We start from the raw sequence: 11848 nt of genomic DNA on the forward strand, positions 1-11848 counted from the left end.
TCAAACTGATGGTTTAATAGACGATGCTTTGCAGAAAGCAATAAAATTAGAAAAATTTTTGAAAAAAATTAGAAAAAAATAGTTGAATATTTTATTAGGGCTTTTAGATGTTGTTATGTTTGGTGTAAAATAATCTACTTCTTAGAGAATGACAAGAAATTATTGGAAGTCCAGATGCTGGGAATATTTCTAAACTTACACATCATTAATGTCAATAGAACCAACCATATAGCTAATGGTAAAAAGGGATCCATGACTTATTTGTCTAATAAAATTCAAAACAAATTAGTAATGCTATTGGAAATCATAGTAAAACATGGTTGGTGTATACAAGGGTGTATCATCCATTATTTCCTCACAAATTTGATTGTACCAAATTTCTGCAATACTCAGCTCATAATCTTAATTTAATATGTGAACTTGTTGCCTTTGAGAATTGAAATGTGAACAATTTTTAGGGTTGTTCATAGCATATATACATTTTTTTTGTGAAGTCAATGAACAGATGGAACATTACTAAGTCTGTTCTCAGAATTCTATTTCGGGTAGCTGATAGGCACCAGGATCAACTGCCCTCAAGGTACTCCTTTGGCTGTGGTAAAAAACGTAAATTCATATAAAAAGATTCCAGAGACTAGGAGACCTGTTTAAATCTAATATAATATCCCTTGCAGAGATTGTTTGCTCTGAATTCTTTTTTGTCCTTCTTGATTATTTTGTTTTCCACTTCGCTTTTCTTTTGTGGCCTACAATCTAGCTAACATCTTGTTTGTTTATGCGTTCTAAATGTTCCTTGCAAGTAATAGACCTAAGATATTTCTTGGGTCCTTCAGAATTTCCTAACTCCACTGAGTCTGAGAGTTCAATAGACTCTTGAGAACACATGTTTTCCCAAGAGTCTTAATTACCTTTTAGTAAAATCTTGGCATATTCTGGGTGCATGTCAGAGCAAAGGCTTCTAGTCTTTAGAGGTTTTTTGCCCACATCTCAATTATGTTTTTCATTATCCTCTTGGCAAGCTGGCTGTATTTCTAAATCCCTGGAGCTCTCCTTAGACTTTGTATAATCTGAGGTCTGTTTTTCTCCTAAGTGACTAACAGTTGTAAACTTTATTACTCTGTTTTTATAGTCCATTTCACAGATAGATTATATGAACTCTTTTATAGAGGATTATGACAACTCAGGGTCGGATAAAGCTTTAGGGCCTTGCTATTCAAAATGTGGCGTCACCTGAAAGCCCAGGAGGAATGCAAAATCTTGGGCCCAAGTCCAGGCCTACTCAATCAGAACGCATATTTTAATATTCCCCTACCCACAATAATGTGTGCACATTAAAAGTCATACTGGTCAGTGATATTCCTGGGAGTAGTCCTGGAACTAGGTTAGCATTCAAATGTATGTAATGTTTAGAATTTAGAAATAATTCTCGAGGCCTTATCCTAAGTGACTGGTTTACATAAATGGCTTAAATTACTCAGATTTAAGCAACATATGAATTTGATCTTATTCCAGGATTTTATAATTTCAAGATTTTTTTTTTCTATTTCTGCCTCCTTAAGTTAAAAGTTATTCTGTAATCACCCTTTGCTTTCTGCCAAACTATGTATTTGCATTGGGCAATGTTTGTAAATATGGTTCCAAATTCTATTCAAATCATCGGATGCAGAGGTCTTTAGGGGCTCAGAACTCTTCAGTTTAAAAGGGACTATTTATTATGTAAATTCCAAGTAGGATCTGGGACAGCACCCCTTAATTAAACATTAATATTTCTGCAACATATAAAATAAACATTCACATTACATCATACAAATAAAGACTCTAAATTGCCTCTCCTTCAGTCAGATCCACTTTCTTTCTGCCTTGATTACAAAATTTTCTGCTTGGTTAGCCTGCTTGGTTACAAAAATTTTTCTGTCTTCATAGTTTTTGTTTGTTTGTCTTGTTTTTATATTTTGCAACTGTGGCTAAAAAAAAGGTAAACCTGTTTATAATAACAAAATGAAAGAAAATTTTGGAATGCTTTAGTTCACCTTTTTCTTGTAAGCAGGAAGGACTTAGCAAAAATTAATGTGAATAGGTGTTTACCCAAAAGTAAGATTTCTCAATGTTTAATAATCAACACAGTCATAATCTCATGTGAGGTTGGGCCTGGCCCTATATCTGTTGATGCCAAGTCTCACCACCTTTTTCTTTCTAAAAGAGATTGATTTTATCTAACATGCCAGATTAATCATATTTGGTTCAAAGGGCTGCCTTGCAGCTAGAAGGACCATGGGACCGCGTAGTGTTTCATGACCTATATGCTTAAGTGGAGGGTTTCTGTGAAAGCCTTTGTTTTCCTGTCACAGGTTCAGCCCCTTCCTGTTTCCCTTTCCCTTTTTCTCCCTGCATGGAATACAAATGTAATACTTGGAGGTGCAGCAGCCATCTTGCAACAAAGAGGTGACAAGCATGAAGATAAAAGCCTCATTCTTAGGATGGTGGAAGTAGAAAACAGAAAAAGCCCGTTGAGCCTCCTTAGCAGTCTTAAACTGCCCCAAACTTTCTGTTGCAGAGGGCCAGCTTATTATTTAATCTACTGTTTTTAAGTTTCCGTTATTTGTAGCTAAACACATTCCTAAATGCTACACCATATCACTACCTTTTTTCTCTCACTGATTCTTATATACAATAAATTGACTCTACCCACATGCACTCACAGGTATGATAGTTATAGCTCTGGCATATGTTCATACCCATTATTACTCCCCTTACCAATTAGAAAACCCTTTGATTTGTGTTAGTTTTCAAGGTTACCTTTAATCTACAGAGGGAATTACTACACAATGCTTCTTCTCTCATCTTTCACATAGGCTTGTTCCCTTTCATATATGCTTGTTCTTTTCTCAAATGTTCTGTTCTTAACTTACAGAGTCTTTTCCTTCCTCTTCGAGATTTGAGCTGTCTATTTTCAAGTTTCTTTCAGGTTGTTCTATGGTGTATAGTTCATTGAAAGTGATTCCTCATATCTATGTCTGCTCTCTCTGTGGTCTTTTATTTCCTGTAAGCATATCTTTAGAGGTAATTGTGACCTCTGTTTGAGTCCTATTCGATTGCAGGGCTGTAGAATAATCTGTATGGGTCTTGTTGCCTTAACTGGAATTCTGTTATAGGCTGAATATTTGTGTTCCCCTAAAATTCATATGTTGAAATCCTAATCCCTAGTGTGACAGTATTTGGAGGTGGGGGCTTTGGGGAGTGCTTAGGTCATAAGAATGGAGTCTTCATGAATGGGGTTAGTGCCTTATAAGAAAGACCCCATCATGTAAAGCTATAGTGAGTAGACAGCCGCCTATAAACCAGGAAGAGGGGTCTCATCTGACACCAAGTCTGTCAGTGTCTTGATCTTAGACTTCCAGGCTCCATAACTGTGAGAAATAAATTTCTGCTCTTTTAAAGCCACCCAGTTTATGGTATTCTGGTATAGTAGCCTGACCAGACTAAGATAGTTTCCTTGGTGTTCACTGTTTCTGTATAAATTTTTACCTTTGTCTCTTTGTTTGAGGCTTTCAGACGGTGGAGAGAAAACTTAGAAGAACTTGGGAACCTACCTGTGCAGTGAAAAAGGCTGGGAAATCCAAATTAGAGTTTGTAAGCTAGCAGTTCACCAGCTACTCAGCTCTCAGATATGTCTTGTCTGTTCAACCCAGTGTTAGTTCACTCAATTGTTTAAAAAAAATGAATTTACTGTCAATATTTTGGTATAATGCTTAGAGAAAATAAAGAATATCTTATAAACTTAATATTCAGACAAAAACGTGTCTCTTTTGAAAAAATACAAGTCGGCCAGTTAACTCATTTTAATTATCAGCCTGGCTCCTGTAGACTCTTAAGTTTTTCTGCAGATAGGCTCTCGAGTCAAAGTAGCTATGGGGCCTTGGGCAAGTCAGAACCTTCGAGTTCATCATATGTGAAACCAGAACAATAAAACTGCCTAGTGTAGACATGAAAATTGGCTGAGATTGAGGAGGAAAGCATTTTGGGAACTCTAAAGTGTTATTGTATTAAAATGCTAGTATCATTTAATGTGTTATAGTGTTAACACTTTCACTTCCCCAATTTTCTTTTTTATATCACAGAAGTTATTTCTTAGTACTTATGAATGAATATTTGTCTTGTATTTCATATGAAACATTATCTTTGCCTAAAACTTACCTGAGAGCATGAGCCAAATAAAATGAAATCTTATAGACAATCTACTTTAAAAAAACGTTGTAATTCTTCCGAAGTATGGAAGGTCGTTTTCAGAAATGGCTCCTAATTCACACTTTTGGATAGTGCCTCCAGTTGGATCCTTCTAACTTATTTTAATATATAGATTATGGCAGAAGTGACACCGTGTGACTTCTGAGGCTAGGTCATGAGAAGCTCTGAAGCTTTTGTCTATGTCTTTTGGGATGCTTGGTGTGCAGGAAGTCTTACCAACCACGTAGAAAGCCTGACTACCAGGATCCTCTGCCATGTTGTAAGGAAGCCTGGCCTAACCACGTGGAGAGGTACTGTGGAGAGAGAGAGGTTCTTAGCTAGCCCTTCAGCTGTTCTAGCTGCCTCAGCTCAGGCACCAGGCATATGAGGATAAGTCTTCATCTGATTGCAAACCCGAGACAACTCAAGTGAGAATTTTCCTGAGGGGCCTAGTTAGCCACCAAAATTATGAAAAAATAATAATAAAATTTTAAGCCACTAAGTTCTGAGATACTTGGTTAGACAACAATACATAATATGAACACTACATTAGTTTACAAACTTAATGAGATCCAAATAAAAGTACCAACAAGATATTTGAAACTAGATAAGCTGATTCCAAAGTTTACATGGAAAAATCAACTAGTAAGAATGGCCAGGAAAATTCTGTAAAAGATAGGTCAAAGGGGCAATGGGAGAGGGTAAAGAATGGAGGTGGATAGCTCTATGAAATATTAAAACATTTTAAAATGTAATAGTTAAAACAGTTTGGTACTGGAATCTGCTGGAAGATAGGAACTCTAGATCAATATGGGAGACAGAAACTCTAGAAATAGACCCCAACACAAATAAAGCTTAGAATATGACAAATATGACATTTCAAATCAAGTAGGAAAAGGCAGTTATTTAATAAATGGCGTTTATAAACTTGAATGGTCATTTGGAAAAAGATAAAGTTATAGCCATGCCTTATATCTTATATCCAAATAAATTCCAAGTGAATCAGGCGTTTAAACAGAAAGGAAAAAACAAACAAACAAACAAACTATTAAAACACCAAAAGAATCCATAGGAGAATCTTCTTTTATAATCTTTTAGTGGAAAAGTCAGAAGCCATACAATAAAATTCAACTACATAAAAAATCTTCAAGGCAAATGCCACCCTAAGGAAAGACAAAAGATAAAAAATAAATGAGGGGAAAATGTTTGCAAGATATTCACAATTAAAGCCTAAATTTCCTATATATAAGAAGTGTCTTCAAAGTAATAAACCAACAGTCGAATAAGAAAATGAACAAAAGGTTTAAAAATATAGTACACAGAAGACCCATTTAAAAAAATATATATACATATATATTTAGACCTGTTAAAAATATATGTATATATAATATAAATGGAGCCACTTTAAAATAGTCAGAGTTGCCATTCCGGAGGAATTGCCTTGCACATCTAACTCCTCAAACCTCTGGAATGTTAAAAGTGGGCAAATTAACATTTGGACGGGTCTAAAGCAGTACTGTACTCCAAAACAACTGTTTGTTGTGACTACCAGTGACAATTCAAGACATTCTTTAGAATTAACACCACTATGTTAGCACCACTTATCTGCACCCATAGAAAGTCCTTCCTTCTAGTCATGTCATTGTTCCTTCTTTTTTCCCCTCCTAAACACCCCTTGCCTTCACCTCCTAATCCGAACACTATTTAGGTTTCTAGCTGAATCAGTGCTTCCTGAATAAGCTATTCCTTTGGCTCGTAAATAAACACTTGTTGCCTATCACTTTGGCCTTTTATTTTTAGATTAACACCATGATAAAGTTAATTTATAAATTAGGTGTAAATTAACAATAACTACTAATAAAATACAATTACAACATTTTACTGTAATAAAAGTTATGTGAGTGGATTTGGGGCCATTATTAAGTAAACTAAAGTTTACTTGAACACAAACACTGCAATATCACGACAGTAAGGATGGGTAGCTATATAGTATGGATTACTCACGTCTGGGGCGAGATGGTACAGGATGATGTGAGGGACAACGTGAGAGTTCACCATGCTATTCACAGCAACGTGCAGTTTAAAACTTATGAATTTTTATTTCTGGATTTTTCCACTTCGTATTTTCAGACTGCAGTTGAACACAGTAACTGAAACTGAGAAAAGAGAAACCATGGATAAGCGGGGGACTACTATATACCACTAAATAGTAATATCTTGTGAACTCCTCATAGTCTTAAAGTTTTAACTGTTTCCCCTCATTTGAGTTTAAGTTTTTAAAAAAGAGCTTTCTAGTGAGAATGTGTATGTATGCATATGAATATCAAGGCAGAGGGAAGTTGTGGCCAATCTGTAGTGTTCTTTCTAATTTATTATTAAAAATAACCCTTCATTGACCTTGGTGGGAGAGAAAGCAACTTTCCTCTGCCCTTCAAAGTTCTTTGGGGTGGTCTAATAATTAAATCTATACGAATCAGATTAACAAGAGAAAATAACCAAATTTAATTACATACATACATATGGGAAGCCTACATAGGTACATGAATGAGTCAGAAACCTCACACACAGGAGAGGTTTAGGGACGGAAAGCCAGAAGGATGTATCTATGGCATTCTGAGCTACAGACAGGTAAGGCTCCTAGACGCTTCAGCGAGGAAAAGGTCATTACACGATAAGAAGAGCAGTTATTCAGTAATTAGTAGTTTGCTCTATCATGTAGATAGGTCATAAAGATGAACTCTGATAATCTCTTATTATGGGCAAGGACCCTGATTTAAATTCTTCTAGGTGTTTTGAGAAGAGGGGTGAAGTTTCTGTTGAGCTCGAAGAACCTCGGTTGCCTTTAGCTCAAAAATAATCTGCATACCACAGAAGCACATCTTGGGGTGACTCATTCTGAACCCCTATGCCTTCCTTTAGTATCCAGCTCTCATTCCATTTTTCTACAATCATGTTGTATGTGTGTGTGTGGGGGGCATGAATGGGTGTACCTATAATAGACTCATAACTAAGTATATACTCAGGTATGAGTAGTAGGGTAAGTCACATTCTTTTAAGAATTTGATATTAGACTTCTGCTTTCATAGCAAATGAATTTCTAAACATTAGCTCAGTGCAGCTTTGAGTAGTGTCCAATTAGTCAGCAAGAGCTTAGATGTGAGAGTGTGAACTGTGGATGAAAAAAAGACCACGTGCTAAACCTGACAAGCTGAGGGAAGGCCACATGGCAGGACCTACAAACTCGGAGACGGAAAGTAACCACATAGAATGGTCTGAACATAAAAATTCCTAACTAAAGGCCAATTGTGGTAGGTAATCATGTCCTTGGCCTGTAGCTTCCTGGACAAAAGTTAATCTTTACCTTAAGTGAGCCTGTCTATTGTCTTTTTGCATCTAAGATAACATACCTTTGAAATGTCAGAGTAATCTTTTCTAGACCCCTCAGGCTACAACCTCCAAACCAGAGCACAAGATCCAGAACCCCTCATTGTTCTTTTGTTCCCTGCATACCATCTCTATGTTCTGTAAATGTTAATTATTAACTCTCTTGTACCCACCAATGTAAAAGAAGTATGTGTCTCTCCATTTTACTTTTTATCCAGTCCCAGAGATTTCCCCACTTTGCTTTCTCCCAACCCCTTAATCTACTACCAGTGGATTTCATGTAACCTTCCTTACAATCTCCTCTTTTGACACTAATGAATAAAATAAACTGTAAAACTGCCATTCTCTGGAGAGTTTTCTCAGTCCGTTCAGATTTTGCTTCCTGGCAATTGTCATCAGTTTGGCTCAAATAAGCTCAAAAATCCTCTACAAATTTGGAGTTTCTTATGTCAACAGAACTAAAGACAAATTCCTTTTGAAAGAGAACTTTGATCTTTACCAGATCACTGCCTGCTTCCACCATACAATCTCTCTCTATCTTTGCTTTTGATGCAACAAATATGTGGCCCTGCATTTAGTATGTTTCTCTAGTAATGGTTGTGAGGGGTGACAAGGCGACAAGTTTGGAGTGATGTTTGGGTCATAGTAGCATAATATCAGGCACCAATGACAAAAAAAGTCTGATAGTGCTGAGTCACTGTGATTTGGCAATTCTCTAGTGTAAAGGATATGTGGAGAGTTCGACTTTCACTTCCTTTCTTTTGCTGAAGTAATCCTGCAGGCACTGCCACATGATAACCTTTCATTCACTAAAGCTCACACTTCAGGTGTTTCTCTCCCTTACATAATAAAAATGGCAGGTTGGCCATGTCACTGGGGTAAACTGAGATTACCTAGCTGCCTTGAAGACTCTGGGCTAGATTTACCTGTGAACCTTAGGCAGCGATGATATAAAGGAACTGGAATTAATGCTCAGGCATCAGGACACTGAGATTTAGATTAATGAGCAAAAGAGTGTGTGTCTGCATGTTTCTTATCCTCACTCTTAGGTGGTTAAAAAATTTACTCAAGGTTGAACACAGCAGTGGTACTTCAAATTGCTTTAGGGAGAAAATTACAAATAAATAATCTTTAGGAGCCAGACAACTTTTTGGAATACGAATAAGAGAACTCTAGCATAGGTGAGGTGAAACCCCTTTTGGCAATGACAGCAAGGTCCACCTAGATAGATTGGTTATTTGTGATAGAAGTGGTGGCGACAAGGGGGATGGGAGAATCAGCTGAGACTATCCCACTCGGGATGGTGGAGTTAGTCATCCTGAGGTAGGACAATGCTAAGAATGTCTAAGAGCATCATGAGTGATCCAAGATCGTCTCAGAAAAACAAATGTTCATTACTTTATGTTTGCTACCCTAATTGTTGGTAGCTACTCTCACAGCAGACCATAGTTATCTGCCTGTACTGTTGGATTGGAAACTACTTGACTGAAGGGACCAAATTAAATTCATCTCTGTACCCCTAATGTTTAGTAAGTGTTTCTGTTGAATTAGTGAATAAATCCATCTATCCTCTACTTTTTATTAAAACTCTGAGATGGGATGAGAATAATCAAGTGTTTCTTCTTGTGTTCTGGAGCCCTCCACGGGGCCTTTGCCTCTACACTCACATGCAGAGTGAGCACCACATAAGTGTGAACTACATCTGCCATGATTACTATTAGTTCTAAGTTTGCTTTGAATCTTCATGTGTAAAAGTTTAATTTACTTTGGTATTTTGTCTGAGCATATTCCCATGGTTCCTTCTTTCAATTTCAACCATGTACAGTGTTGCCTGTGTGTGGTAGATAGACAGTCTATCCGACCTCAAAATATTTGCATTTCCTTTGCACAATAGTTTGAAGTTTTATTACTATGACCCCGTCTAGTTTCGGTACAAATGTTCATGTTTCTCATAGTTCCAGGTTCTTCTGAACATTTTCCTAATGACTGAAGTCATGACAGCAGTCCTTGGGAGCTGATTTTATAGCTACACCTCTGATAAGACACAATCTCAGGCAGGGAATTTGTAGCCAGTCTGTAGTCACTCTCCTTACTTAACAAAATATCCCCCCCTTGACCTCACTTCAATGGCCAATTACCATTTCTTTTTTTACAACAACCTGTTTGGGGACATCTACATTCCCATCCTCATTTCCTTCCCACCCACTTTCACCTTAACTCGCTGTCTCCTGACTTGAGCTTCACCGCTTATCAGAACACATGGCTTTTTCTAAACCCCTGCTGCTTTTCTTCTGACCTTGGGCCAGCAGCCTGTTTTCATAACACCCTTTCATGCTTACTTAGTTGGTTGAACATTTTTAGAAAAGCAAAACCCCTGAAACCAAAAGCTTTCCCTCCTTTGAGATAGTGTCTTCTTCTTGACATCTGTGACCCTGAGCTTATCTGCATGCTTACTCATCTGGTAAATGGGTTAATGCTAACTGTTCATGGGCACACTTGCTCTTAACATCCTTCAGCTTTTGAGGAGAACGCCCAACTCCCTTCTCTCTACAGATCCACATGTGTGTGGGCCCCTCCCAGCTCTGCTTCTACACCCCACTCAGGACACTCTTAACTGCACATAGGCTTTTGGTTTTCTAAACCCATTTTAAAATTTACATCTTCAAGGAAAAACTTACTTTCTTAAACTTTTCCTATGCTAATAACTCCCTCAGGGTTTGTGGGAACAGCGTTTTCTTTGTATCATATTAATTTATCAACACATTAATACTTCTTTGTAATTATTCTTAATCTTTTTTCATGAATGCATATTGTTCTCTGAAACCCTTTCTCCTATTTGGATTTTTTCCAAAATGGATAATATTGTCTTCCATACACAGTGGACACTAGCTAAGTGTTGGTTAAAGTAGATAACAATTTAAAAATGTAATATTTACTCCTGCCAGCTGAATAAATGTTTAACTTACTTAATATGACTCTGTGACAACTTGCCCAGAGACTGCCACTTCCTGCTTTCAGGAAGCTAACTTGTTTCTGTTCCTAACTTGTTGCTTCTCTGGGTCATTTTTTACTACCTGGCTCTGATGTAGCACGTGGGGCTTATAAAATAGACCAGGGTGTTGTTCTTATGTATTTTGTTACCTACATCACATGCCAACCTGTTGTAAAGACTAAGAACTCACCATGCTGAGTGCTTGTAAAAGAGATAATGAGGTTTACTTGGGAGAGACGGAACCCATAGAAGCCTCTCATGCAAGATTGCTGGGGTTGAAGTTCAGGTTTTGCTATACTCGAGCTGTGTGATTTTTGACCAACTTACTTAACTTGTCTGTTTCTCAGTTTCCTCTGCTGTAACATGGGAGTGATGATGATTATATTGATCTCCTAGCATTGCTATGAGGATTAAATGACTAAACATAAGGCACAGAGTAAGAATTATGTAAGTATTAGCTACCACAGCCACAACTACTATTTTTATGCTTGCCTTGCATCTTTGTACGAGATATGATTAAACCATATGATGAATGTTCAAATAAAAAAAATTATTACACGAAAAGAGACATTGCCACTAATCCCCCTGAAAATACTCCCCTTGCTTCAAACACACTTATCTCATCATTCTTGCCACTTTCTGATGCAGTTCTGCAAGTCCTGTTTCGCGAGTGTCTTCAGTTGGTTGTTGTGGCTGCCTCCATGTCCTGAATCATTTTGACTTTGGGGAAGAGCCAGAAGTTGCATGGTGCCAGGCCTGGTAAATAAGGTGGATGAGGACACATTGTAATGTTTGTATTTGACAGAAATTGCCACATACCAGAAGCGAAGTGTGACACGGAGCATTGTCATGGTGAAGGATGATTTATGGCGCACTTTAAAACACCCCTTCTCTCAACTATAGCTCATACCCGACTGACTGCAATGAACAAGTTGAAACTTGTCACTCACTGTTATTAAGGTTCGATGCGCCACTTCCATATTGAAGATCACTGCCTTTCCATTGGATGGCAGCAGCATTTACCATATATTGTAATAACAACAGAAAGTCTCCGTGTCACACATTGCTTCTGGTATGGCAATTCTGTCAAATAAAAACATAAGTGTGTCCTCATCCACCTTCTTCACCGGATCTGGCACTGTGCAACTTCTGGCTGTTCCCCAAAGTCAAAATAACCATGAAAGGTAAATGTTGTGAATCAATTCAGGACATGGAGGCAGCCACAAACCCGCAACTAAAGACACTCAG

General features: G+C 37.5%; 1 long non-coding RNA gene across 1 annotated transcript; it reads right to left on the reverse strand.

The window, feature by feature from the left end:
• Positions 1 to 5298: 5298 nt before the first annotated feature.
• Positions 5299 to 11303, reverse strand: LOC109396352 (uncharacterized). Its single transcript, XR_002126838.1, has 3 exons — positions 11216 to 11303; positions 6229 to 6380; positions 5299 to 5387 (listed from the first exon to the last, which is right to left on the reverse strand). It is a non-coding gene; the product is annotated as an uncharacterized LOC109396352 (long non-coding RNA).
• Positions 11304 to 11848: the final 545 nt, after the last annotated feature.

Source organism: Hipposideros armiger, unplaced genomic scaffold (assembly GCF_001890085.2).
Source record: "Hipposideros armiger isolate ML-2016 unplaced genomic scaffold, ASM189008v1 scaffold_516, whole genome shotgun sequence".
Taxonomy (NCBI): Eukaryota; Metazoa; Chordata; class Mammalia; order Chiroptera; family Hipposideridae; genus Hipposideros; species Hipposideros armiger.